Source organism: Pseudorca crassidens, chromosome 19, assembly GCF_039906515.1.
Source record: "Pseudorca crassidens isolate mPseCra1 chromosome 19, mPseCra1.hap1, whole genome shotgun sequence".
In the NCBI taxonomy this organism is placed as follows: Eukaryota; Metazoa; Chordata; class Mammalia; order Artiodactyla; family Delphinidae; genus Pseudorca; species Pseudorca crassidens.
In genome coordinates this window covers 27,144,989-27,172,650 of record NC_090314.1, presented here as the reverse complement: position 1 = coordinate 27,172,650, position 27,662 = coordinate 27,144,989, and positions in this window count along the sequence as shown.

Sequence of the window (27,662 nt, the reverse complement as noted above, 5' to 3'; positions counted from 1 at the left end):
TAAAGCTTGTTTGGTGGTGTTGAACTCTCTCAGCTTTTGCTTTTCTGTAAAGGTTTTAATTTCTCCATGAAATCTGAATGAAATCCTTGCTGGGTAGAGTAATCTTAGTTGCAGGTTTTTCTCCTTCATCACTTTCAATATTACCTGCCACTCCCTTCTGGCTTGCAGAGTTTCTGCTGAAAGATCAGCTGTTAACCTTATGGGGATTCCCTTGTGTGTTATTTGTTGTTTCTCCCTTGCTGCTTTTAATATGTTTTCTTTGTATTTAATTTTTGATAGTTTGATTAATATATGTCTTGGCATGTTTCTCCTTTGATTTATCCTGCATGGGACTCTCTGTGCTTCCTGGACTTGACTAATTATTTCTTTTCCCATATTAGGTAAGTTTTCATCTATAATCTCTTCAAATATTTTCTCAGTCCCTTTCTTTTTCTCTTCTTCTTCTGGAACCCCTTTAATTCAAATGTTGGTGTGTTTAATGTTGTTCCAGTGGTCTCTGAGACTGTCCTCAGTTCTTTTCATTCTTTTTTCTGTATTCTGCTCTGCAGTAGTTATTTCCACTATTTTATCTTCTAGGTCACATTTCCGGTTTTCTGCCTCAGTTATTCTGTTATTGATCCCATCTAGAGTATTTTTAATTTCATTTATTGTGTTGTTCATTGTTGTTTGTTTCATCTTTAGTTCTTCTAGGAACTTGTTAAACGTTTCTTGCATTTTGTCTATTCTATTTCCAAGATTTTGGATCATCTTTAGTATCATTATTCTGAATTCTTTTTCAGGTAGACTGCCTATTTCCTCTTCATTTGTTAGGTCTGGTAGGTTTTTATCTTGCTCATTCATCTGCAGTGTGTTTTTCTGTCTTCTCATTTTGCTTATCTTACTCTGTTTCGGGACTCCTTTTTGCAGGCTGCAGGTTCGTAGTTCCCGTTGTTTTTGGTGTCTGTCTCCAGTGGCTAAGGTTGCTTCAGTGGGTTGTGTAGGCTTCCTGGTGGAGGGGAGTAGTGCCTGTGTTCTGGTGGATGAGGCTGGATCTTGTCTTTCTGGTGGGAAGGTCCACATGTGGTGGTGTGTTTTGGGGTGTCTGTGGACTTATTATGATTTTAGGCAGCCTCTCTGCTAATGGGTGGTTTTGTCTTCTTGTCTTGCTAGTTGTTTGGCATAGGGTGTGCAGCACTGTACCTTGCTGGTCGTTCAGTGAAGCTGGGTGTTGGTGTTGAGATGGAGATCTCTGGGAGATTTTTGCCATTTGATATTATGTGGAGCTGTGAGTTCTCTTGTGGACCACTGCCCTGAAGTTGTCTCTCCCACCTCAGAGGCACAGCACTGACTCCTGGCTGCAGCACCAAGAGGCTTTCATCCACATGGCTCAGAATAAAAGGGAGAATAAGTAGAAAGAAAGAATTCGTAGAAAAAGAAGAAAGAAAAAGAAAGAAAGAAAGAAAGAAAGAAAGAAAGAAAGAAAGAAAGAAAGAAAGAAAGAAAGATGGAAGGAAGGAAGGAAAGAAAGGAGGGAGGGAGGAAGGAAGGAAGGAGGGAGGGAATTAAGGAAAAAATAAAGGAAGAAAGAAGATAACGTAAAATAAAGTAAGATAAAATATAATGAAGTTATTAAAATAAAAAATAATTATTAAGAAAAAAAATTAAAAAAAAAAAAACGGATGGATAGAACCCTAGGACAAATGGTGGAATCAACACTATACAGACAAAATCTCACACAGAAGCATACACATACACACTCACAAAAAGAGGAAAAGGGGAAAAAATCATAAATCTTGCTCTCAAAGTCCACCTCCTCAATTTGGGAAGATTCGTTTTCTAAAGGAGTGAAGGAAGGAAAGAAAGAAAGAAATAAGATAAAGTAAAATAAAATAAAGTTATTAAAATAAAAAATAATTATTAAGAAAAATAATTTTTAAAAAAAGGACGGATAGAACCCTAGGACAAATGGTGGAAGCAAAGCTATACAGAGAAAATCTCACACAGAAGCATACACATTCACACTCATTAAAAGAGGAGAAGGGGAAAAAAATAATAAATCTTGCTCCCAAAGTCCACCTCCTCAATTTGGGATGATTCGTTGTCTATTCAGGTATTCCACAGATGCAGGGTACATCAAGTTGATTGTGGAGCTTTAATCCGCTGCTTCTGAGGCTGCTGGGAGAGATTTCCCTTTCTTTTCTTTGTTCTCACAGCTCCCAGGGGAACAGGTTTGGATTTGGCCCCGCCTCTGCATGTAGGTCGCTGGAGGGCGTCTGTTCTTCGCTCAGACAGGACGGGGTTAAAGGAGCGGCTGCTTCGGGAACTCTGGCCCACTCAGGCCAGGGGGAGGGAGGGGCACGGAGTGTGGGGTGGGCCTGTAGCGGCAGAGGCCAGCGTGATGTTGCACCAGCCTGAGGCACGCCATGCGTTCTCCCCAGGGAGTTGTCCCTGGATCCCGGGACCCTGGCAGTGGCGGGCTGCACAGGCTCCCCGGAAGGGGAGTGTGGATAGTGACCTGTGCTCGCACGCTGGCTTCTTGGTGGTGGCGACAGCAGCCTTAGCATCTCATGCCTGGTCTCTGGGGTCCGCACTTGTAGCCGCGGCTCACGCCCGTCTCTGGAGCTTCTTTAATCAGTGCTCTTAATCCCCTCTCCTCCCGCACCAGGAGACAAAGAGGCAAGAAAAAGTCTCTTGCCTCTTCGGCAGCTCCAAACTTTTCCCCGGACTCCCTCTCTGCTAGCTGTGGTGCACTAACCCCCTGCAGGCTGTGGTCATGCCGCCAACCTCAGTCTTCTCCCTGTGCTCTGACCGAAGCCCGAGCCTCAGCTCCCAGCCCCGCCCGCACCGGTGGGTGAGCAGACAAGCCTCTTGGGCTGGTGAGTGCCGGTCGACACCGATCCTCTGTGGAGGAATCTCTCCACTTGGCCCTCCGCACCCCTGTTGCTGCGCTCTCCTCCACAGCTCCGAAACTTCCCCCCTCTGCCACACGCAGTCTCCGCCCGCGAAGGGGCTTCCTAGTGTGTGGAAACCTTCCCTCCTTCACAGCTCCCTCCCACTGGTGCAGGTCCCATCCCTATCCTTTTGTCTCTGTTTATTCTTTTTTCTTTTGCCCTACCCAGGTACGTGGGGAGTTTCTTGCCTTTTGGGAGGTGTGAGGTCTTCTGCCAGCATTCAGTAGGTGTTCTGTAGGAGTTGTTCCACGTTTAGATGTATTTCTTGTGTATCTGTGGGGAGGAAGGTGATTTCCGCGTCTTACTCTTCCGCCATCTTCCCCTAGTCTCCAAACCCACACTTCTTATTGAAGAGTAGTCAGCAATGAAAGTACATTGAATTAGGCTACAGCAATGTATTTTCTTTGTATTTTTCACATTACAGCTGAACACAAACAACGTCTCTTCCCATACTGCAAACGTTACTATTGGCCACAGATAATTCACTTCAGAGATATATGCTTTTTGAAAAAGAATGTTCTGGGTGGCTGGGGAGAGCTCTGCAGTGGGTGTTCAGGAATTCTTTCTGCTTTACCATGTAAAAGAGCTAATAAAGGTTGGGGAAGCACCCACACATTTTGCTCCCTGAAGAATTCGGTGGTAAACTTAATTCTTTGCAATTCTGTGTTGCATACATTTTAAGCAGTTAGGAACTTTGCTCATGAGCAGGAATCAAAGATAAATTCAAAAGTGGAACTTAATGGACCATTCGCGTATTGGAGAGGCATCAGTGGGATTCCATGACAAGGCTAACTTGAGTGTTTTTGCTTGGTTCGTTTTATTGCCCATGCCAAAGATCAGTACTATGGAAAGCAGAGCGTTTCATATATGTGAGTTAAACAAGTCTCTTGTCCTCTTTGTACCTTAGTTTCCTCATTCGAAAAAAATATATAAATGGCTCTCAAGACATACTTTCCAGAATTCATACTGGACTTACTTTCACCCAGCTAACCAATAACTGCATGATGTTTTTACACACAGTTTTTTACATGTATTCATCTTCTATTTCACTTACAACTTGTGTAATAACTGCATTCTATGCCAGGCCTGAAACGTTCCAAAGCTCAGTTCTGTCAGTAAATTGCAACCAAGATTTCTACAAAAAAAGACACAAGCAAAAGAAGAATAAAAATATATATTCTTTCAGAACATTTATCATTTGGCAATAATTCTAATTTGTAAATGATGAAACATAAGATAACTACTCCCTCCATACACTAAAGAAATCTCACTGTGGAATATATTATGATTTATACTTTCATGATTCTATATGTGGTGCAGTAGATACAAAATAATAAATGCTCATTAAATACTTGTGTTAAGTAATCTTTATTTCTCTAGAAAGGCAGCACTATTGACATTTTGGACTGGATAATTCTTTGCTGTGGGAGGCTCTCCTGTACACTGTTGGATGTTTAGTAGAATCTCTGGCCTCTGTCCACTACAGGCCAGTAGCATATACAGTTCTGACAAGCAAAAATTTCTCCAAACACTATCAAATGTAACCTGCGTGCAAAATCACCCTGCTTGAGAACCACTGCTCTATAATGATTCACTCTGATCTGTGTAATAATTCTCACACTAATCTTTGCTGAGGACAAAAATGATTTGTTACAAAGTTTTAGTAGTAATTTTAATCATATTTCAAAATGAGTAACAAATTAATTTTATAAAAAATTAAGCTTTATAAAAATTCCAAATATAATGAAGTTATATTTGTAACTTACATAAACTGCAAAAAAGGTAGTGGTTCAAATGTATGTCTTTCGATAGACTGTATTATTTTCCAGGATAAATCTCTAGGAAATGTAAAAGGAAAATATTGCCTCAATTAGCTATTAGATATCTAATTAGTAGGAATAATTAGTAGAGGTTAGAATGATAATAATAAATAAGAAGCTTTGGTCCAAACTCAAACGTTAGGAATTATTATTTGAACCTTCCAGACCCCTACCCTGCCTTCACCTCTCTTAATAGTCTCACCTTCAAGATCTTCAAAAATTAAATATACAACTATAGAGCTTGATAGATTTTGGAGGTAATCTTTCCTGAAAGCAGAAGCATTGATTACATTCCACCTTTGTGGTCTCATCAAATTCTAGATTATGAGCTCAAAGTTTTTATCTCTATATATCATTATAATTTCTAATATTAAAAGGAATATTCTTATATTTCACACTTCCCAGTATAGTTCTGTTTTGCTAGGCCAATTCATTAGGAGAAGAAATAAAAGATACCCTTTCACACAATTTGAAATGAAGTTACTCCTCTCATTAATATGTAACTTTAATTCGGTATTACACTTTCTATCATATTGACTTTTATTCAAAAATACCTACTCTTGACTATAGCTGACTATCTTATTTCCACTGACTCCAGCTTAGTCTCTCATTTCACCTGGATAGGTATAACTGTCTTCTGACTGGTGTTTCCATCTCTACCCTCTCCCTTTCTAAGCCATCCTCCACGCGATCACCAGATTAACTCTCCGGAAGTGGTTCTCAAATACCAGCATCACTTTTGAACTTATTGAAGATACAAATACTCAGCCCTACTCTGGACCTCTGGAATCAGTAATTTTGAGGGTGGAGCTTGTATTTTCACAAGCCCTCCAAGTGGTTGGTTCTCTTGCAGGCTAAAGCTTGTCCTAAAGCGCTGCTGTGGTAACATGGTAGCTTGGCACGTTATCCTTGGCTTGGCCACCAAAGCTCTAGAAGATCTGGCTCTAATCTCTTACTCTTCACACTTGTATTCTACAGGTACTCAGAGTATTTTTTCTGTGTTTTGCCTCTCTCTCCCACTTTCCTTTTGCAATTTTATTCTTCCCAAGATATCTGTCATTGATATCCAATGGCCCTTCGAGGTCCCATTTAAATAGCATTTCTCCAGTAACATCTTCCCTGATCCGATTTGAAGTCTTTTTTCCCTCTTTTGTGCTCTAATACCAACTTATAGTTCTCACTGCCCATATTCATTTCTTTCTTTAAATATAGTTATTTTTGCAACCCATTTCCTCTGAGCATAAACTCCTTCAAAGTATGGACTAGATGCTGCTTATGTGCATCGTCTGTCTTATATAAAGCCAACGCGTGGACATAAAGCCAACTCAAATATTTGTAAAATCAACAAATAGCTGGGGAGTGGATACAATGAGGAAATGACTGAAAAGAAATGTAGTTTTATTACTTAATGGTGCCTCCACAGCACTTTGTCATTATGGTTTGAACTTATATGTTTATTTTACCTGTGAGACCATGAGCTGCTAAAAGGAATTCTGTCTTAGCCATCTTAGTGTTTAAAATAAGACTCTTGTTTTAATCATTTGTCTCTCTTGCTTGAAAACTTGTAGTGGCTCCCCATATCTTACAGTGTAACTTTCAAACCCCCGTTGCCAATAGCCAAGGTTTTTCATAATCTTATCTTTCATTGTTACCTAATCCAATTCTTTACAGCCAGACTAATCTATTAAATTCTGATCTTCCCTGCAGTCACACCTTTGCGTATGCTGTACGGCCTATTATTTTTCTGACAAATCACAGCCAATCTTTAAGTCCCAGCTAAAGATTTAGCTTATCCATGCAGCCTTCCATGACCTCCACACCCCTGTGATTACGGGTTCTGGTGAATTACAGCACCTATCTGTATTTCTCTTAATACTTAATTATATATTACCTCCCTTTAAAGGCATATCCCCTTTCTTCCCACTTGTCATTGTCATGTTCTGGAGACAATGCCATATATTTATGTGGCTCCCAGAGCACATAGTGCTGGGTTGGGCACAAAATGCTTGCTACACATAGAAAACCAGGGGACAAAGATGAGTTCTAGATATAACTGAGGGATTGAATAAAAATAATAGCTAACACTAAAATTTAGGCTTGGCACTGATAGAAGAACTTTACCTATATTAACTCATCTAAATCTCCCAATGAGATTGTACTCATTTGGAGATTTAGGAGTCATAGGAGTCATCCTATGACATGATGACTACCATAATCCTCATTTTACAGATGAGGAAATGGAGTCATAAAGCTAAACAATGATAGACCTGGGTTCAAACCCAGGTACTCTGGCTCCAGAAACTCTACTCTTAACAACATTGTTGTATTACCACCAATGAGATGGGGAGAGGGACATGTTGATGTAAAGAGGATGGTGTAAAGATGGGAAAAGAATAGATGATAAGGAATTAAATAATGGGGTAAAAAATGGAGAAGGAAAAAATAAGGGCAATTAAAATAAAAGACTGGAGGAGAGGGAAAAATAGTAAGAAGGAGAATGAAGATAAGGAATCATTGACAAACAAAAGGTGGAAACAGAAAGTCAGTCAATGTGGATTGGGAAGATAAGGAGGACCCAGGAAGACCTGAAGAAAGGCTGCCATGTCAGGCAGAATGCACAGAACAAATGAGGAAAGGCGATTCTTACATGATGGTGAAGGTGCCGTTGTAGGCATTAGGCTCTGACTCAAGCACTCTGTGGAGCTTCTACTTTGGGCTAAGACCAAGAGACGACAGCGTCTCATTTTTGAAGGTACAGAGCTCACATATGCTGATGTTTGCCGTGGCATGCTGTTCTGGCTGCCTTTTTTCTGGGGTATATTTTAAACCAGGAAGTCCTGTGGATACTGAATACTGAGTTGAAGGAAAAAGAACTGTCTCAGATGGCCTTGTTTGCTGAGATATGTTACTCCCAGGTCCACAGGTGGAACTGTGACTTGAGTCAGGTTTGGCTGTGCAAGTGTCACCTCAGGGTGTTTTAAGGGGGAGCTATAGTCTGTTGTAGGGATGTAGAATGTCCAGCGTCCATAGTGGGTTCTGGAATTGTGGTTTGCTCTAGGTTCACATGATGAACAATGACGCTGGATGATGTTGAATACTGACCGTGATCCTTCCTTGTAGTTGGAACTGTCACCTGCTGCTGGAATGGAGATTGAACTACAACATGCTGAGGTGCCTCTGGAGGCTGATTTGGGGTCTCCTGCATGATTGGAGAAGGTAAAGTCTCCATATTGGATCCTACAATAACGGTAAGTTCCACATCCATAGGATGAATTGCGACTTGATTCAGGTTTGGCTGTTCAAGTGTCATCTCAGGGTGTTTTGGAGGGGGAGCTGTAGTCTGCTGTCAGGCTGTAGAATGTTCAGACTCTGTAGTAGGTTCTGGAGTTGTGGTAAGCTGCAGGTCTATAAGTTTAACTGTGTTACTGGGTGATGTTGGATGCTCAGCATGATTCTGATCTGGTGATGGAACTGTCACCTTGGGATACAATGGAGACTGAGCTACAACTTCCTTAATGAGCTCTCATGGCTGAGCTTGGGTATGCTGCATGGTTGGAGAAGGTTCAACCTCCATACTGGATTCCAGAGTTAACGTAATTCCAGGTCCAAAGGTTGAACTGTGACACTGGGTGATGTTGGAGGCTCAGTGTGATCCTCATCTGGTGTTGGAACTATTGGGTTCTGATATACTGGAGGCCGAGCTACAAAAACTTCCTTAGGTGGCTCTGGAGGCTGGGTTAAGTTCTCCTGTATGGTTGGAGATGGTTCTTCCTCCTTAGTGGGTTCTGGCCTTATGGTCAGTTTAAGGGCCAAAGGTTGAATCGTGACCTCAGTGAAGGTTGGATGCTGAGCCTGAACTTGCTCTGGATTTGGATATGTCACCTCGGGGTATGTTGGTTGAGTTGGGGCTCCCTGCTGAACTGGAGAATGTTCAATTTCACAGGGTATTGGATGATGATCTGAAACCTCTTGCTGGACTGACAAAGGTTCCAACTGCTCAGGGGACACTGTTGACTGAGCTGAGGTTTCTTGTTGGGGTGGAGAAGTTTCAACCTCCTTAGTGAACGCTGGAGTTATGATAAGTGCAAGATCCATAGGTATAACAGTGACATCGGGCCGCTGCAGAAGCTGAGCTTGATCCTGACCTCGAGGAGAAACTGTTGTCACATGATGCTCTGCAGAGAAAACTACAGTCACATTAGAGAGCTCTGGAGACTGAGTTGGAGAGGATTCAACCTCACCAGGAGACTCTGGATACTGAGCTGTGCCTTCCTGTTAAGGTGGAGAAGGTACAACGTCAGGAGCCTGTGGATGCTGATCTGGAATCTCCTGCTGGGTTATGGCAGTTATAACTTCTTCTCCAGGATGCTCTGGATACTGAGCTGGGGTCTCCTATTATACTGAAATTTTATTATGTGTACCGGCTTCTGGAGATTGGGCTGGAGCTTCCTGTTGAACTGACAAAGGTTAAACCTCCTCAGGTGGCTTTGAAAGCAGAGTGGGGGTCTCATGCTCTATTGTAGAAAAATCTGCATTAGTAAGGGGCACTGAGCGCTGGGCTGAAGACTTGTGCTGATATGGAGAAAGTCCTACCTCTGGAGTGGTTCTTTTGTTATGGTAAGCTCCACATCTGCAGGTTTGACAGAGACACTGGAGAAGTTTGAATGCTGAGCTTGAGGGTGACTTGGAGGTGAAACTGTCATTTCATGATGCTCTGGAGGTTGAGCTGCTGTTCCTGTTGAGTTGGATAAGGTTCAACCTCCCCTGAAGAAGGCTCTGGAGGCTGAGCTGGTTGCTCCTGCAGGGTTGCAGAAGGTTCTCTCTCCACTGGAGACAGAGCTGGGATCTCCAGCTGGGTTGGAGAAGATTCTGCCTCATTAGGAAGCTCTGGAGACTGAGCTGAGGCTTCCTCCTGGATTGTGGAAGTTTCATCTTCGGAAGACTCTAAAGCTGAGATGTTGCCTCCTTATGGGTTGCTGGTTTCACCTCCTCAGGAGGCTCTGTAGGCTCAGAAGGCTGAGTTGGTTGTTCCTGTTCACTTGGAGAAGGCTCAGCTTCCACAAGAGGCTCTGGAGGCTGACCTGTGGTCTCCTGCTGGGTTGGAGAAAGTTCAACTTCCCCAGGAGGCTCAGAAGGCTGAGCTGGTTGCTGCTGCTCACTTGAAGGCTCAACCTCTCCAGGAGGCTCTGGCGTCTTAGCTGAGGTCTCTTTGTTCGGTTGGAGAAGATTCTGTCTCCTCAGGATGCTCAAGAGGTGGAGTCAGGGCCTCCTCCTGAGCTGTAGGAAATTCAGCTTCTGTAGTGTGCTCTGGAGTGATGGTAACTTCCAAATCCAGAGGTTGAAGTGTAACATAGGGCAAGTTTGAATGAGCGTGATGCTGAACGCCAAGGTAGAGATGCTACCTCATCACTCAGCGGAATTTCAAGTACATACTCAGTAGGGAGCCCTGGAGTCTGAGTTGGGGCCTCTTGGTGGAGTACTGAAGATTCAACCTCCTCAGGGCGCCCTGGGGGCTGAGTTGGTCCTGATGCTGGAGTGGCGGAAGTTTAACCTCCTCAGGGTGCTCTGGAGGCTGAGATGGGGTCTGCTGCTGGACTGGAGAAGGTTCAACCTCTTTAGTGATGTGTGGAGCTATGGTAAGTGCCAGATCCAGAGGTTTAACAGTGACATTGTACAAGTTTGACTGCTGAGTTTCATTTACCCCATGATGTGCTACTGGTTAAACTACAACCTCCTTAAGTGTCTCCAAAGGCCCGGCGAGGGCCTCCTGAGGACTTGAAGTTACTAGTTCCTCAGGGGTCTCTGAAGGATGAGATGGAGCCTCCTGCTGAAGTGGAGGTGGTTCTACCTCTTCAGGGGGCTCTGGATGCTGAGCCTGGGCCAATGCCTAAGGTGAAAAAGATTCAACTTGTTCAGGGATCTGTGGATGCTGAGCAGGGGCCTCCTGCTGGGTAAAGATTCAGCCTCCTCAGTGAGCTCTGGATGATGAGTTTGGGCCTCCTGCTAGGATGGAGAAATATCTCATCCTCATTAGAAGTCTCCCTGTCGTGTAGATTTTGTGCCATGTTTTCCTTGTGTGTGGCGTTGAGAGTCCTATATGTATCCCTAAGCCAAAGTGGCCGCCTTCTCCTGAGAAAGCCCTCCTAGAACACAGAAAGGTAAATAATAATTCTGCAACTCCCCTGCTTTCTCTGGCCACAGTACTTTATCCTCCTCAAATATACCTGACTCTCACTTCCCCTGAGCTTCTCTTACACCACAGAAATCGAAGAAAGCCCCTTGGAGGAAAACACACACAGTTAGTGTTACATGTCATTTTTCATCTCTCTCACAATGTGTTAACTCTGAACTTATTAGGACTAAATGGGTACCTCAGTCCATAATCACAATGAGCAAAATCACCACAGACCTGGGATCTTGAAAATCATTTTATGCATGCTGGCCTTCCAGAAGTTCTGTGTGTCTGTCCACAATGCCCACCCCCCCAGTGCCTCTGGGGAGACCTTTGCATGTGGCTTAGCATGGAGTATAGGCAGGATTTTCAGCCCCCTTCACCTTTCTTGGCCCTTGGCAAAGTGCCCTCGTGCAGTGAAAACACTGCACAATGGCGCTGGGCAGAAACACATTACTATCTAGATGCGTTTCAAACCAGTCCGCTTCGGAATTAGTCGCACATGCAGCATTTGCTGGAGGTGTGGGAGTGGGGAGAAGGTGCTTTTGTTTTCCTGGCTGCTCTATCCTATAAGTTGAATCACACCAAGTAAACACCTGAACCCAATGAGCAAAGTTATCTATAGCTCTCTGACTTTTATACTGCAGGCTGTCACTGAGGTGTCAGTGAATTGTGGAATCAGTTTAAAGGCCATGACCAACAGGGTAACACAAAATACTCTTTCTGAATACAAATAGAATAGAAAAAAATCAGAGTGCACAATAAGTTTGTTTCAGAAACTACTTATGTCCATATAGTATGTGTCTACTGAATCGTGACATAAAATGTAGCTCACAGCCCAAGCACAGTGTGATCAGTAGAGAAGTCCTCAGTGGAAAGGAACCATCTTCTTTTTGATAATCACTAGCAGTATGAACATGGGGCAAGATATTTTCCCTTTCTCTTTCTCCAGTTCCTTATTCTTAAAGGAAGAGACAAATTACTGTCTAAAGTTTCTTCCAGTTAAAATTCTGTGAGCTTTGGATAAAGGGAATAGAGTAGGGGCCTGAAAAACAGTAGGATGAGAAGGGAAGTTTTCTTGCCACTTTACAGAAGGGACTCACATGTTCTAACTTTCCTCAGCTTTGAGTGAGGCCAGCCCCTAAATCCCTAACCATGTGGCCCTCCCTACCCCAGAGCCTCCTAGAAGGCCTCTGGCCTGGCCTGATGCCTAAGAACCAGGCATCAGGCCAGCAGGAACAGGTACAACCAAAACCTCTCCCCGTCCACCCTCTTTCCTTAAAGCACTAGTGAAAGCAGATGTATCTGTGCCAGTCCTGTTCTAACTCAGCTTGGGCTGGGGAGCTAATTCTGCTGATAAATAAATTAGGGTAAAACATTAGGGTAATTAAACATTCTTCCTGCTTTTGGTGAGAAAATTGAAATAGATGAGTTCTAAGTTCTCCTCTAGTTGTAAAATTCTGCTTTAAAAGACCGATATTTAACTTCTGATTCTTTTTTTTTATCTTCCTCTTTTGCAATTCTATGAGAATAAATCTGTTTTGAAAGAAAACATGATCATGATCATCCATTACAACTACTTCCAAATACTTATTCATTCCTTTTTCCTTTAAATCTTATCTACCTAGTGAGATGATGACTTTCTTAAGGAAAGGAATTCTACCCTGTTTAATAATCCTTTGACTCTTCCACAGTACCTAACTTAGGGTCTTGCATGCAGCTGGCGATATATTTTACTGACTGTTTTAGATAACGTCCAACAGATAATTCCTAATAAAATCTCTTAGAAGTAGGAAAAGAAAATAAAAGTATCTAGCAGAAACCTAAGCATTGTTTTAAAGTCAAGAACAAGAGTAGGATGCCCATCATTACTGCTACTATTGTAGGAGGAGGTCTTAATCAGTACGATAAGAAAAAGGAAGTATTGGAAAGGATGAGACAAACATATTTGCATATGAAATGAGAGACCTAAAAAGACCAAAAGAATCAACCGAAATTTTATTGTAAGTAACATGAGAAAGATGGCTCCATACAAAATCAAGAGATCAACATATAAGCCTCAATAGCTTTCCCATATAACACAAATAACTAACTACAGAAGAAACACCCCATTTACTATATCAATAAAAATGCATAAAGTACCTGGGAATAAACTTAACCAAAAATTTGTAAGACCTATGTGATGAAAATATTAAAACTTTTCTGAAGGACATTAAGTAGAAGTACTTACATGGCATGAGATACCATCCTCCTAGTATGTTGTCAAGAGGTCAATTCTTCTCAAATTAACCTACAAATTCAATGCAATCCATTTATATCCAAAATAATTTTTAAATAAAACCTGGCCAGCTGACATTTAGTAGACAATATATGTAAGAATAGTTATGAAATGTATCAAAAATAAGGTCAAAGAGTAGGACCTTGCTCTACCAGATATAAAATATGTTATAGAGCAACTGGAATTAAGCAGTGTGATATTGGTACTGGTACAGGACAAAAAAACTGGAACACAGAATAGAGTCCAGATGAAGATAGTATATTAGACCAGGGAAGAAAGAATAAACCATTAAGTGAAAGATTTGAGAACAATTAGACCTTCATGTAGGGGGAAAAATTTAGATCCCCTACCTCAACCACACTAAAAAACAAATACAACAAATTCTAGACAGATTATAAAAGTACTTGAAGAAAATATTAGAGATTATTTTTACGTCATGAGGTGACAAAGGCCTGGCTAACAAAACCTACCCCACATGAGCCATGAAGAGAGGACGGGCAGATATGGTGGCAGACTGTCAACACACCTCCTACTCTTCACAGTCCTTGTCCCCTTTTCCCCTGGACTCTTTCTCTTCTGTTGTTGCCTTATAAAACTCTTGGGAGTTCCCTGGTGGTCCAGTGTTTAGGGTTGGGCTCATTCACTGCTGTGGCCCGAGGTTCAATCCCTGGTCAGGGAACTAAGATCCCACAAGCTGCACAGCATGGCCAAACACCGCCACCCCCAAACAAACAAACAAACAAAAAACTCTTTATAGTAAAGAAATACTGGCTTTCATTTAATTTCAGTGTTTCGTATCGTTCCAGCGTTTTTGTCTCTAAGGAGACAAGACAAAAGAGTGGAGTAGGGAGCACAAGCTTTGCAGTCAGGTGAAACTGGCTTCTGCTTTTCGTTTGGCCACTGGGGCCTTACATTGATCTCCTTCATCTATGAAGGAGGGATAGTAATATCATCCTCACAAGACTGTGGGCATTAAATCAGACAATATATGGAAAACTCTTCCTCTTACTCTTGGCGTGAATCAGTGCTAAGCTGGTGTCACAGACAAGATGGTGGAATATATCAAAGGCTCTGCTTGTGGTATCAGGCTCTGAAGGCTCTTTCCCACCATAAGATTGTAAAAATATTGCTTTTATTTTCTTCTAATACCTTTATGTGGTGTTTTTTCACATGTATCAAAATATGTTTATTTAAGATGAAAAATGGGGAACTGCTATTATTTATCCCCCAAATAGTTAGGCAGCTATTCTATCACCATTAATTCATTTTCTTCCACTGACCAGAACATTAAAACATGACATTTCAAAAGTCTTAAGAAAACACGGGTCTATTGCTGGACTCTATGCTTCTTCAAATAAATATTTGGTTGCATTATTCCTCACTGTGGAATTGACATAACGCCTCATCTCTCTTCCATTGAACACCATTATTGTCTACCATAGGAAGAACACTGCATGCCCCAAAAAGCTTATCATATAAGTGGGGAGAGGAAATAATGGTTAGGACTCCTCACTTTCACTGCCGAGGGTACAGGTTCAATCCCTACTTGGGGAACTAAGATCCCGCACGCCAAAACAAAACAAAACAAAACAAATGCAAGGTTAAACTACATAGAAGTTAAAAACAATAAAAATGGGACTTTCCAGAAATTCTAAAAAAGCAAAAGGCCATATGCCACCTGGAGATGTAGAGGGTACAGTCTGGGCAATGGACAAGGACTAGCAAGCTGATCCCATGCTAGTCCCCAGCCTCCTAGGCTCAGAAATCATACTCTTCCTCACCAAGAGAGAACTCACGTCTTCCTGTTGTGGCAGTCTCATTTTATCAATATCACAGGATTGATCAAAAATCAGAATGCCAAATTATTACTTGACAATGAGAAATACATCTGTTCTACACACAGGGCATCCATGTCTACACAAAGAGAGGCTTACCTTCTGTGGGACAGGCCTCCGTGGCACACTAAAGCACAATCAAACAATCGAAGGCTACTTGGTGAGAACAGAATTAGAAAAGGAATCAGCTGAATCCAGAATTTAATGGGAAGGCCTGAGGTAGCTGGATCCATCCATCTCCTCAACAGGTACAGCCTGGCTAGTGGGCCTGACTCTTCAGTTATGCTGCCTAAGGTGCCATCTCTACTCTCGGGCAATGTGAGGATGGGCAATGCCCATGTTGGTCTCTCCTCACCTTTTCTATGCTTTCATTACTGGCCAACCCTCCTGCAGATAGACACATTTCTCTTTAGAAGTTAGTACATCATGTCAGGTTTTATTCAAGTCTGCTAGGCCAGGAAGCCATTGGTCCTTACACATCTCTTCTCAACTCCATGATGTGCTAAACTTGGTGTTTCTCCCTTGGGGGCTGCCTTTTAAAAAACTGCTTACCACTTTTGTGAGTTCTGAGGGGAGGCGACTGCTTTGCTATGGCCCTTAAGAAATGGTGACAGGGCTTCCCTGGTGGCGCAGTGGTTGAGACTCCGCCTGCCGATGCAGGGGGCACGGGTTCGTGCCCCGGTCCGGGAAGATCCCACGTGCCGTGGAGTGGCTGGGCCCGTGGGCCATGGCCGCTGGGCCTGCCCGTCCGGAGCCTGTGCTCCGCAACGGGAGAGGCCGCAGCGGTGACAGGCCTGCGTACCGCAAAAAAAAAAAAAAAAAAAAAGAAATGGTGACAAACCTCACAGGACTAAGATCAGGATGGCTGGAGTATTCAGGGAAGCCTTTACGAAGAAACATTTCTGAAATTGAGTTGACTTTTGAGAGATTCATAGGACTTCCACAGGCAAAGCAAAATAAAGGAATTTTAGATGGGCAAAGGCACAGACAAAAGTAGGAATGGGTATGGTGTAACTAGCGTATAGTGAGAAGCTGCTTTGGCTGGAATGGAGGGCTGCCATTACAAGAGAAAAGGTAAATAAAGTAGGTTGGATTGGTAGGGTAGAATGTAGATTGTCAGCTTATTAAAATCACTCTTTTAATATTAGCAACTGTCTGTTAGGAAAAGTAATAAACCATTATGTAACTGAACAAAAGGTAAACAGGTTAGCTCCAGGAATAGGCTACTATAAATATGACATACTTTAGGGTAGCCTGCTGTAGGATTTTACTTGCAATGTTTTAATGGAGCCTATCTACACAATTGCTAATACACCGGAGAAGAAAGCTGCTAAGTAAACCTAAGGAATTGACGAGATCACACTTTTGTCTTTTAGGCATGTCCTTTTAGCCCTCCCAGGGTGACTGATAGTTCCATGAGTATGGAGACCCTATATCTCTCATCACTTCAGCCAACAAGGAAAGAAATCAACAGCAGAATGAGAGTGACTGGTGAGTACATCAAATCAGCATAGTTTTTTGAGTTGAAGAAATTTTACTATCATGTCAACTCTGGCCTTCTTATAAACTTAACTTGTCAAAATAGTCCAATGGCTTGTTATCACGGATCCAATCCCATAGAGATCTCCTGGGAGTGGAGTTCCTTTAGAAACCCTGTGGGGACTTCCCTGGTGGCACAGTGGTTAAGAATCCGCCTGCCAGTGCAGGGGACACGGGTTCGATCCCTGGTCTGGGAAGGTCCTACATGCTGCAGAGCAACTAAGTCCATGCGCCACGACTCCTGAGCCCACATGCCTAAAGCCCGTGCTCCACAACAAGAGAAGCCACGTCAATGAGAAGCCCATGCACTGCAATAGGGACCCAATGCAGCCAAAAACAAACAAAAAAATCCTGGGAATATACTTTTAAGTAAAGGAGCAAAGTGTATCTCAGTCCTCATGACTAAAAAGAAGAATCAAGCAGTAGTAGGTGGAAGGGTGACTTTGATTCTCAGGTTGTGGGTTCTGAATCTCAATTAATTATTGTCCTTACCTCAATGAGACAGAGAATTGTAACCAAAATCGTCACTACTACAGTTATAGATATTGCCAAGATGAATTTGTTGTTATAGCCATATCCTGGAACTTCTCTTGTGAGCTAAGAAAATAAATAACATTTTTTTTAAAAACAAGGAGATAGAAGGGATGAAAGCTAACTATTCCTAAACCTATTCTAAACAATAGCTAACTATTCTTAAACGACTATAAAACCCAATCCTTTCACGTGAGTAGCTTCCATAAGAACAAGCCAAATTTAATGTTATTAATCTTATCATTAGCATTTTCTTCTACAATTTATTTATCTACAATTTATTTATCTTGTGTTACATCCTTTTCTCGTCCACCCTAGGAATAGTGGCACACTCTCTAAATGAGCAAAGTGGGAGATCACTGTCTTAGCCAGTTTAATGGCTGAAGATAAGATACAGACTAGGAGTCCATGGTATTCCTGCTTGGGCACGTTAATGGCATGTCCTAAACTGAGTAAAAGTCCAGGTCCCATGTTTCAGGGGTTATCCTCACGTCACTTGACTCCTGTTCTTTCTGCTAACTCTGGGCTTCTGTGCTCTCACTGATATAGTTTTCAGTTTTCCACTGGTCCATATCCCATTTTGCTTTGGACATCTTTATTTCTTGCTGCTTGCTGAGAAGCTTCATCAGGAGGCCTGTTCTAGAGATGAGGTTGGCATAGGCCAGCTGTACGTGGGTCCCCGAGCAGTCCATTTTCAAAGTCTGGATAACATAAGAAATGAGCCTTCGCATGTCATTGTTAGGGATGAGGGACCATAGCTGCTAGTTTAGCTGAGTTTCAACTTGATCACCCGGGGATGTGAGCTCTGGGAAAGTGAAGCCTGTGAGCTTAGAGGATAATTCAGTGCCCATGTTGTGGTACTCCCATTGTGTTTTGTTGGTGTGTTGAACAGTTGGCATACTGTTGTCTGCAGCAACAGTAGAATGTGCAGTGGAGACGTTCCTATGGGTAGTGTTTCCAGGACCAATTACTACTGGCAGAGTAGAGTTTCCTGTAGAAATAATTTCTTCAGAAACATTTTGTGCAATATTGTTTTCTGAAGTAGTGTTTTCTGTAGAAGGGTCTGAAAGAGAAAATAATTCTGGAAAAGGATTTTCCTGAGAAGTCACTTCTCTTGAAGGTGAAACAGCCTCTCCTGTAGGGGAACTTATGAGACTCCTTGCTACAGAGAACAGAGGGCTTGCAAGTATCATTCTATTGAGTAAACTTTTCTTTCTGAACTTTCAACTCCTTTTGACTTTGGGTTTTCTGTGGACCCGATGAGACTGAGTTTTATGGAAGATGTATTTTTTACCCAGAATGTGAGATTAGTTCAGGAGCTTTGATATTTCTAACTCTAGCCTTTGCAGCTTCTAAAACAAAAATAGTGTTGGATAAGTCTTTTGATTTGCTTTTATCCTCAGATGGGGATTTTGGAGGGATGGAGGCAGAAGGCCTGCCCTTGAAGTACTGTTTCAGGGAAGAGGAGCCTGCTGCCTTGTTTCCTTTATGAATGAAGGTTCTGCATTGGAGGACTTTCCCACCAGCTTCCTAGGCCTCTGCACCATGAGAAGCTGCTTCAGCTTTCTTGGGGATGGCCTCCTGAGCATTCTTTCTTTGGCAGTGTTCGCCACAGATGCCTGGGCATTCTGTTTTCCCCTGACCCTGTCATCACCCACTGCTTTGAGGTGCATTTTCTGTATGCCCTTTGGGCCCTTGAGGACCCTGTTCACTCTCAGCAGCTTTTCCTCTGTACTCTCAATTTTTGCTAGGCTGTCTTTCTGTGGTTGGGCAGTTTCCAATTTCCTTTGAAAGATGTAACGTTTAAACATGGCACCTAAAAGGTTGCAACGCATACACATGGCAGCTTTTTCTTCCTTTTTAACCTCATCAATTTTTCTTGAGTTTCTGCATCTAACAAATTTTCCAGAAAATGGAGTTTCCTCAATTTATTTTTATTAGTTGAATTGTTGGGTACAGATTTAACAGTAGGACTCCTTGTATTGTTTTTCAAAAGACCCAGCAACATATCTCCATCTTGTGTATTTGAAAAAAGAAGTTAAATGAATGGTAATAATGCTGATTCCACATCTCCTAGATTTCCCTTTGAGATATAGGGCAGTATGTAATTTAGTGCACTGATAATATAACTTTTATTATTAAAGGCCAGCTGCTCATTCATGAAGCCTGACAAGCTGACAGCACTTTTATCTGAGGATGCCATCTCTGACTCAATAGTCAGCTCGGTGCTATTGTTCTTCTTCTGGGCTTGTAACACCTTCATCAACGATTCTTCTGCATTCCCTATAGATGTTTCTTCATCTGTCAAAAAAGAAGAGACTGTTTTTGATCATTGATGACTGATGGGACAGCTTTTTGTCAGTCCACAGCCAAATAAATTAGGAATCACTCAACGTTTGAGTGCCACTTAGGAGAAAAAGAAACCCATACTTAATCCTATGACTGGCAACAACAAAATGTGAAAAAGATATCTCTTGAAAAAGGGGCTATCTACTCAGAAAATTCTGTAGCGTGAAATATAGTAACTATATTCAGGATTACTCCACTGGTTCCCAGGGGCCAGTATTCAAGAATAGCCAAAGCTGGAAGACAAATATTCTTCTACTCAGCTGGACTCTCTGCAGATCTACTGTGACTCCTCACATTCATATACCCCATCCTGTCCTGCCTCAGAGGCAGAGGAGTGTGAGGCTTCCTCTCTCCACCTCTTCAGTGTGCTTGTGTTCTTGCTGCTATCACAGATGACCACGACAACAACCGCCGCTAACAGGTCGTCATCTAGACATGTCCTTCTCCACCGCCCTCACCGAGTCCTTTTCTCAGTCCCTGCTTCCATATATCACAGCCCCCATAATATAAGGCTCTATACAGAAAAAAACACTATGTCCGCCGTGGCTTTTTGCAAAAATTTGGGCAGGGATCTCGGGTATAAGGTAAGAGAATAGCCAGATTGTATGCCAATGTGGAATGTTCACCAAATCAATGGAATAATACTTGAGGTCCTAAAATGCAGAAGGGAAAAAGCAACTTCTGTCAGATGGCTACTTTGCTTTCATTTCATTTTACTTCTAATTCCAGTTTTACTTGGGGAACCATCCAAATCTTCTGACTGTGTGAAGGTAAGGTGTACCATTGTGTAGCTGAGCTTCTCTTCCAAAACAATTGAAAGTGTTTTTGGTGAGGGTCAAAGGAGGAGGGAAGTGTCATAAGAAAGGGGACACATGGGCTTGCTGAGAGCTGCAAAATGGGGACAGGAGATTGGGGCACTAGTGTCATAGCACTTAACACCTCTGATCCTGTTTTTCCTCACCTTTAAAAGGAGATTAAAACTGCCTTTTCTGTCCACTTCAGGGGGAGAAGAGAGTAATATAATTAGTAAAAAAATTGTTTGGGGGAGTTACCTGGTGGTCTAGTGGTTAGGACCAGGCACTTTCCCTGCTGTGGCCAGGATTCAATCCCTGGTTGGGGAACTAAGATCCCACAAACTGTGTGGCATGGACAAAAAAAAAAATGTGTTGAAAAATCAGCAATATTTTCTTTATAAAAGTAGCAAAGTGTTATTATTTATGATGTGCTCTAGATCACTGAAAGAGACTTGTATTCAAGCTACGTGGGCATGAAAGCACATTTTGGAAGTCATCAAGTTAGTGCCAATAAATCTAATATATAGAAAAAGAGTTGAAAGCCCCTGAGTGTTTTCTGGATAGAAAAGCTTAAGATTCAGAGCAAGTTCAGAGGTTGACAGACTAAGAATAAACTATCTCTCTCATCCATTAGAAGGGCTAGGTAGCAGCTTCTGGTTATGGAATCAGAAACTCTCAGGCTCCAAATAGGACATAAAACAGCATCACTTGTACTCTTTACAAAATTGCAGAAACAAACAAAATGAACAAAAATATATTTATACCTGTCCTATAAGACAAAGGGTACTTGAGACTTAATGTATATAAAGTCAGTTTACAAACTGTGATGCACTATATGAATAAGTTCTCATTTGCAGAGAGCACAGCATAGGATATGTGGCCATTAATGTTAATTCCCTTCCCCCTTCCATTCCTTTCTCTTGTTCCTTTATGTATGCGGATCAGTTACATTATTAAGCTAACAATGTAACTGAGCTATTATTAGCTTAATAATGTAACCAAGAATCTGATTTTTAGCAAGGTGGTAGTTCTTAGAAACATAGGGAACTGGAACTCGGAATGAATGAATTAAAATAATGCAATTACATCATTAATTTTAAAATTTATCATCATTGATTAAAAATTAAAGAATTAAATTAATAATTTATTATCCTGCAATGGAGACTCACCACAATGTGTGACGTCTGTCAGACATTCGTTCTCACAACACAGCTTGACTGTCTTACAGAAAACCTCAATAGTATTTTTAAATTGGCAGAGGCAGCAGGCCATACGGTTAGATAAGATCCTATAAATGGAAACACAGGTAATTAAATTTGTGGTAAAAGAGTTACTTGAGTAGGTAGAAGAGGTAGTACAAGGCCACCACAGACCAGTGTAAAAAGGAGTTCTTGGGGCATATGGACTGGAGAACTGGATAGGGGCCGGTTGGCCAATTGCTGCTCTTGACTGTTGTAAATAAATATAGAGGAGGAGAGAGGTGCCCAACAGAAGGATTAGGATTGCAGAATGTACAGTATGCCTAGAAAAAAGGGAATAGAGATTAGAATTTGGTGACATTGATCTGTAGTTTACTTCAGATGTATATCCTTCCAACCCGAAAGTCTCACTTTGGGTTGAGAGTACACAGGAAGAAGGCAGACTTCTAAGAAGAGTCTGAATAAGACCGTACCTTCTGGAGTCCGTTTCTCAGTTCCTATTTGTGAGTAGTAATATATCAGAAATTATTCTAGTAGTAAAAAAGCATCGTGTGGTTAAACATAACAGAGATTGCATTGTCCAAATCTGGACAAAAGGAACATTCCAAAGAATAATATTATCACATTATAATAAGGTATAACATCGTTAATTTTTTAAAAGGTACATAAGTTCATAATAATACTCAAAATGAAAAGTGGGGGAGCTCTTCTTTATAGAATAATGTCAGCTAATAAATGCAAAAGGAATTATAGAATTGGGAAAGTGTCATTTTGCAAGTATGAATGTAATAATCAATTTAGACAAGGATTATCATTGATGCACAGTAGGGTGAAGAGGTGTTTGAAAGTAGGATCTTCACTGATCCCAAAGTATCACCCCACATATTATTTATCAATTACCAAGGGGAAAAATAACTTTACAATGGAGAGATATGGAAGATAGCACCTTAATCAGGTGATCAAACTTAGCACTTGGACACCTGATATGATGAAATATGAAGAATACATCACCTATATAGTATTCTTCCCCAAAATGTTTACTTTCAATCTAATCAGGAAACAGACAAATCCAGATTGTGGGGCAATTTACAAGACAACTTGCTAAGACTCTTCAAAAATGCCAATGTCATAAAAGACCAAAAAAAAAAAATAGTAGGGAGATATTCTACATTAAAGGAAGCAAAGACATGACATGCAATGCCTAATCTTTAATTGGACCCCATATCAAAACAAAACAGACTTAAAGAATATTATTGGATTCTGTCCAAGATGAAGTAACAAGGACCAATTTAACCTCCCACCTGAAACAATGAAAAAATCAGGCAGAACATATGAAACAACAGTTTTCAAGAAACTGCACCTCAGGCAATAAAGTTCAGTGATCCCCAGGAGATGGGAAATAAATGAAGTGATCCCTATAATTGCCCTAACTTACTTCTCTGAGAGAGTTTACAGGTCGTGGTACAGGGAAGAGAAGTCCAGGCAGACTGGTGGAGTCCTGACTGAGGAAATGGAGCTGAGTGTCTGGGAAACCAAGGTAACTAGAGTTCACAAAGCAGAGTATCAGAGAGGAAAGAAGTGCACAGACAAAGAACTCTGGAGATATGCAGAGGGATCTCTTGAGAATTCTCAAGAGATCAAACAAAATAACAAAATATTGGTCAGTATATTTGTGTGAGGAATTACTTGATGCCAGGAAAAGAACCACATGAAAGGATTAATAATAATAACTGGATATCACACAGGGTTGTAGGAATAGTACCTGTTCCTACAAGTCAGACTGGAAAACCTCATGATACTCAGAAAGGACTTGCCTCCGTAGTTGCAAATAATGAGCTCCAGACTAAAGGCTACTTGGACTCTTACCCAACAAATCTTAAAAGCTAGACCTAAAAGAATAAAATTGTTTTGAGTAACTTAATTTCACCCAAAACAAAGCCCAAGCATTTTACAAGAATATAAATATATATAGCACACAATAAACTAAAACTCACAATACCTGGTATCATATGAAAAATTGTCAAACATGCAAAGAAGTAGGAAAATATGACCCATACTGAGGAGAAAAGGCAACCAATCAAAACTAACCCATAGTCTATACAGATGTTAGAATTGGCAGAAAAGAACATTTAAAAAGTTATTATACATGATTAAAAGTTATTATAACTGTATTTCATATGTTAAAAAACCCAGACTAAACACTGAAAATGTTAAGTACAGGCATGGAAAATATAAAACAGATACAAATTGAGCTTCTAGAGATTAAAAACAATGTCTAAATGAAAAAGACATTGAACGAAGTTAATGACAGATTAAACACTGCAGAAGAAAGGGTCAGTGAACATTAAGGCATAGTAATAGAAACTATCCAAAATGAAACAAAAAGAGTAACAAAACAAAACAACAACAAAAATGAATAGAGCATCAGTGAGTTGTGCAACAACTTCAAGTGGCCTAATACATGTGTACTTAGAGTCCATGAAGGAGAGGAGAAATACAAAAATTTGAAGAAATAATACCCCAAAATTTTCCAAATTGGTAAACACTATAAACCCACAATGTCAAGAAGATAAATGAACTTTAAGCATAAGAAACATGGAGAAAACAACACCAAGGCACAAAAATAGTCAAATTGCTCAAAACCAGCAATAAAGAGAAAAATTTGAAAGCAGCCAGAGGGAAAAAACTATACACTACAAACAGAGGAACAAAGATAACAGTGACAGCAGAATTCTTGTTGGAAACAATGTAAATGAGAACTCAGTGGAATAACATCTTTAAAGTAGTGAACTGAGTTCTATCAAACTAGAATTCTACACCCAGATCTGTCAAAACAAAAGTAAAATACAGACTGTCTCAGACATACAAAAGCTGAAAGAATTCATTACTAGTAGACTTTCACTGTAGGAAATATTAAAATAAGTATTTTTAAGCAGAAGGAAAATGACACCAGTTTAGAATATGGATCTAAACAAAAGATTAAGAATACTGGAATTGGGACTTCCCAGATGGTTCAGTGGTTAAGAATCTGCCTGCCAATGCAGGGACATGGGTTCAATCCCTGGTCTGGGAAGATCCCACATGCCGCACAGCAACAAAGCCTGTACGCCACAACTACTGAGCCTGCACTCTAGAGCCTGTGTGCCACAACTACTGAAGCCCACGCACCTAGAACTTGTGCTCTGCAACAGTATAAGCCAACCAATGAGAAGCCGGTTCACTGTAGTGAAGAGTAGCCCCTGATTGCTGCAATGAGAGAAAGCCCAGGGAAAGCAAAAAAGACCCAACGCAGCAAAAAAATAAATTAAAAAGAAATACTTAAAAAAAATTTTTTTAAGGATTTTAGACAATCAATATATGTCTCTGACCACAATGGAATTAAATCAGAAATTAACAAATCTGAAAAAGCTCCAAATATTTGGAAACTAAACAACAAACTTCTCAGTAACTTTGTGGTCAAAAAAGAAATCAAAAGGGAAATCAGAAACTATTTTGAACTCACTGAAACTGAAAACATAATATGTCAACATGTGGGCTATTGCTAATGCTGTACTCAACTTCCTCAACTGCCACGTTAAACTGGAAAAATGAAAGCAAATTAATCACTGAGTAAGAGAAGAAAGAACACAATAAAGATCAAAGTAGAAATAAATAAACTGCAAAACAGAAAAGTACTATAGATATTAAAAGGATAATAAGAGAATATTATAGAATACTTTATACCAATAAATTAAAGATGAAATGGACAAATTCCTTGAAAGACATGCTCTACTAAAGTTTATTCAAGAATAAAGATAATAAAGAAATTGGATGTGCAGTTTAAAACCTTCCAACAAAGAAAGCTTTAAGTCCAGGTGGCTTAACTGATAAATTCTACCAAACATTTAAGGAATAAAATAATGCCAATTCTACAGAAACTCTACCAGAAAGTTGAAGAGAAGGGAATACTTCCCAACTTATTTATAAGGCAAACATTCACCATATCAAGACTACACCATGGGGCTTCCCTGTTGGTGCAGTGGTTGAGAGTCGCCTGCCGATGCAGGGGTCACAGGTTCGTGTCCCTGTCTGGGAAGATCCCACATGCCACGGAGTGGCTGGGCCCATGAGCCATGGCTGCTGAGCATGTGTGTCCGGAGCCTGTGCTCCGCAAAGGGAGAGGCAACAACAGTGAGAGGCTCGCATACCGCAAAAAAAAAAAAAAAAAAGATTACACAATGACATTACAAGAAAACTATAGACCAATATCTCTCATGAACACAGAGGCAAAAATTCTTCACAAAATTTTAGCGTATCAAATCCAATAATATATAAAAAGATGATACATCATGACCAAGTGGGGTTTATCTCAAGAATGACAGTTTCATTTAATATATGAAAATCTATTTACCCACCTTAGTACACTAAAAAAGAAAAATAAGGACATTTCTGGTGGGGCAGTGGTTAAGAATCCACCTGCCAGTGCAGAGGACATGGGTTTGAGCCCTGGTCTGGGAAATCCCACATGCCACTGAGCAACTAAGCCCATGCACCACAACTACTGAGCCTGCACTCTAGAGCCCGTGAGCCACAACTACTGAGCCCATGTGCCACAACTAGTGAAGCCCGTGCACCTAGAGCCTGTGCTCTGCAACTAGAGAAGCTACCGCAATGTTAAGCCTGCATACTGGAACGAAGAGTAGTCCCTGCTCGCCACAACTAGAGAAAGACTGCATGCAGCAATGAAGACCCAATGCAGCCAAAAATAAATAAACAAATTAAGAAAAGAAAAGAAGAGAAAAATCACATAATCATTGCAATTGATGCAGGAAAAGAATGAAAGAATCTAACATCCATTCCTGATTAAAGAAAAAACATCCCTCAGTAGACTAGGAATGGAAGCAGACTTCCTCAACTTGATAAATGACTTCTACAAAAAGCCTAACATCATATTTAATAGTGAGGGACAAAGTACTTTCTCTCCAGGATCAGGACAAAGGCAAGGATGTGTGCTCTCATTACTTCTATTTGACAGTGCACTGTAGGTTCTAGCCAGTGCAATAGGACAACAAAAATAAAAGAGATATTCAGAATGGAAAGGAAGAAGTAACACTATCGTTATTTGCTGATAACATGATTATATAGAAAGCCTGAGAGAATCTACAAAATTGCTACTGGAACTAATAAATGAGTTTATCAAGTTTGCAGTGTACAAGATCAACATACAAAAAGATTAATTTATCTCAACAAACAATCAGAGATCAAAGTTTTAAAATACTACTTATAATATAATGAAACATATAAAATACGTAGAATAAATCAGACAAAAGATGTAAAAGACTTGTACACTGAAAACTGTAAAATATTGCTGGCGGAAATTAAGGAAGACCTAATTAAATGGAGAGTTATAATGTATTCATGATTCAAAGACTCAATATTATTAAGACATCAATTCTCCCCAAAATAGATTTATAGATCAAAATACCAGTAGGCTTTTCTATAGAAATTGACAAGCTAATTCTAAAATTCATATGGAAATTAAATTTAGAATAACTAAAACAACTTTGAAAAAGAACAAAGTTGAAGAACGAACAGTAACTGATTTCAAGGCTTATGAATCTACACTTTGAAGACATTGTGATAGTAGTGTAAAGATAGACAAAAAGATCAAAGGAACATAATAGAAAGTTCAGAAGTAGAGAGATGTGGACAACTGACTTTCAGGTTCAAAGGCATTTAAGTGGAGAAACGATAGTCTTTTCAACAAATGATGCTTGAACAATTGAATATCCAGGTGCAAAAAAAAAAAAAGAATTTCCATCCAAACCATATACAGAAATGAACTCAAATTGGTTCAAAGACCTAAATGTAAAACATAAAACTATAAAACATAAAAGTATAAAACTTCTAGAACCAAAGAGGTGAAAAATTTTATGACCTTGACTAGGGCAAGTTTTCGTAGATACAATACCAAAAGCATAATCCATAAATGAAAAAAATAGATAAATTAGACACCATCAAAATTAGGAATTTCTGCCCTGCAAAAGACATTCCTGAGAGAATGAAAAGATGAGTCACAGAATGGGAGAAAATATGTAGCAACTTACATATTGGATAAAGGACTAATTTCCAGAATATATAAAGGACTCTCAAAACTCCAGAAAAATATAGATAAAAGATTCAAAGATACAGATGGAAAATAAGCATATGAAAAGGTGTTTGACATGATTAATCAT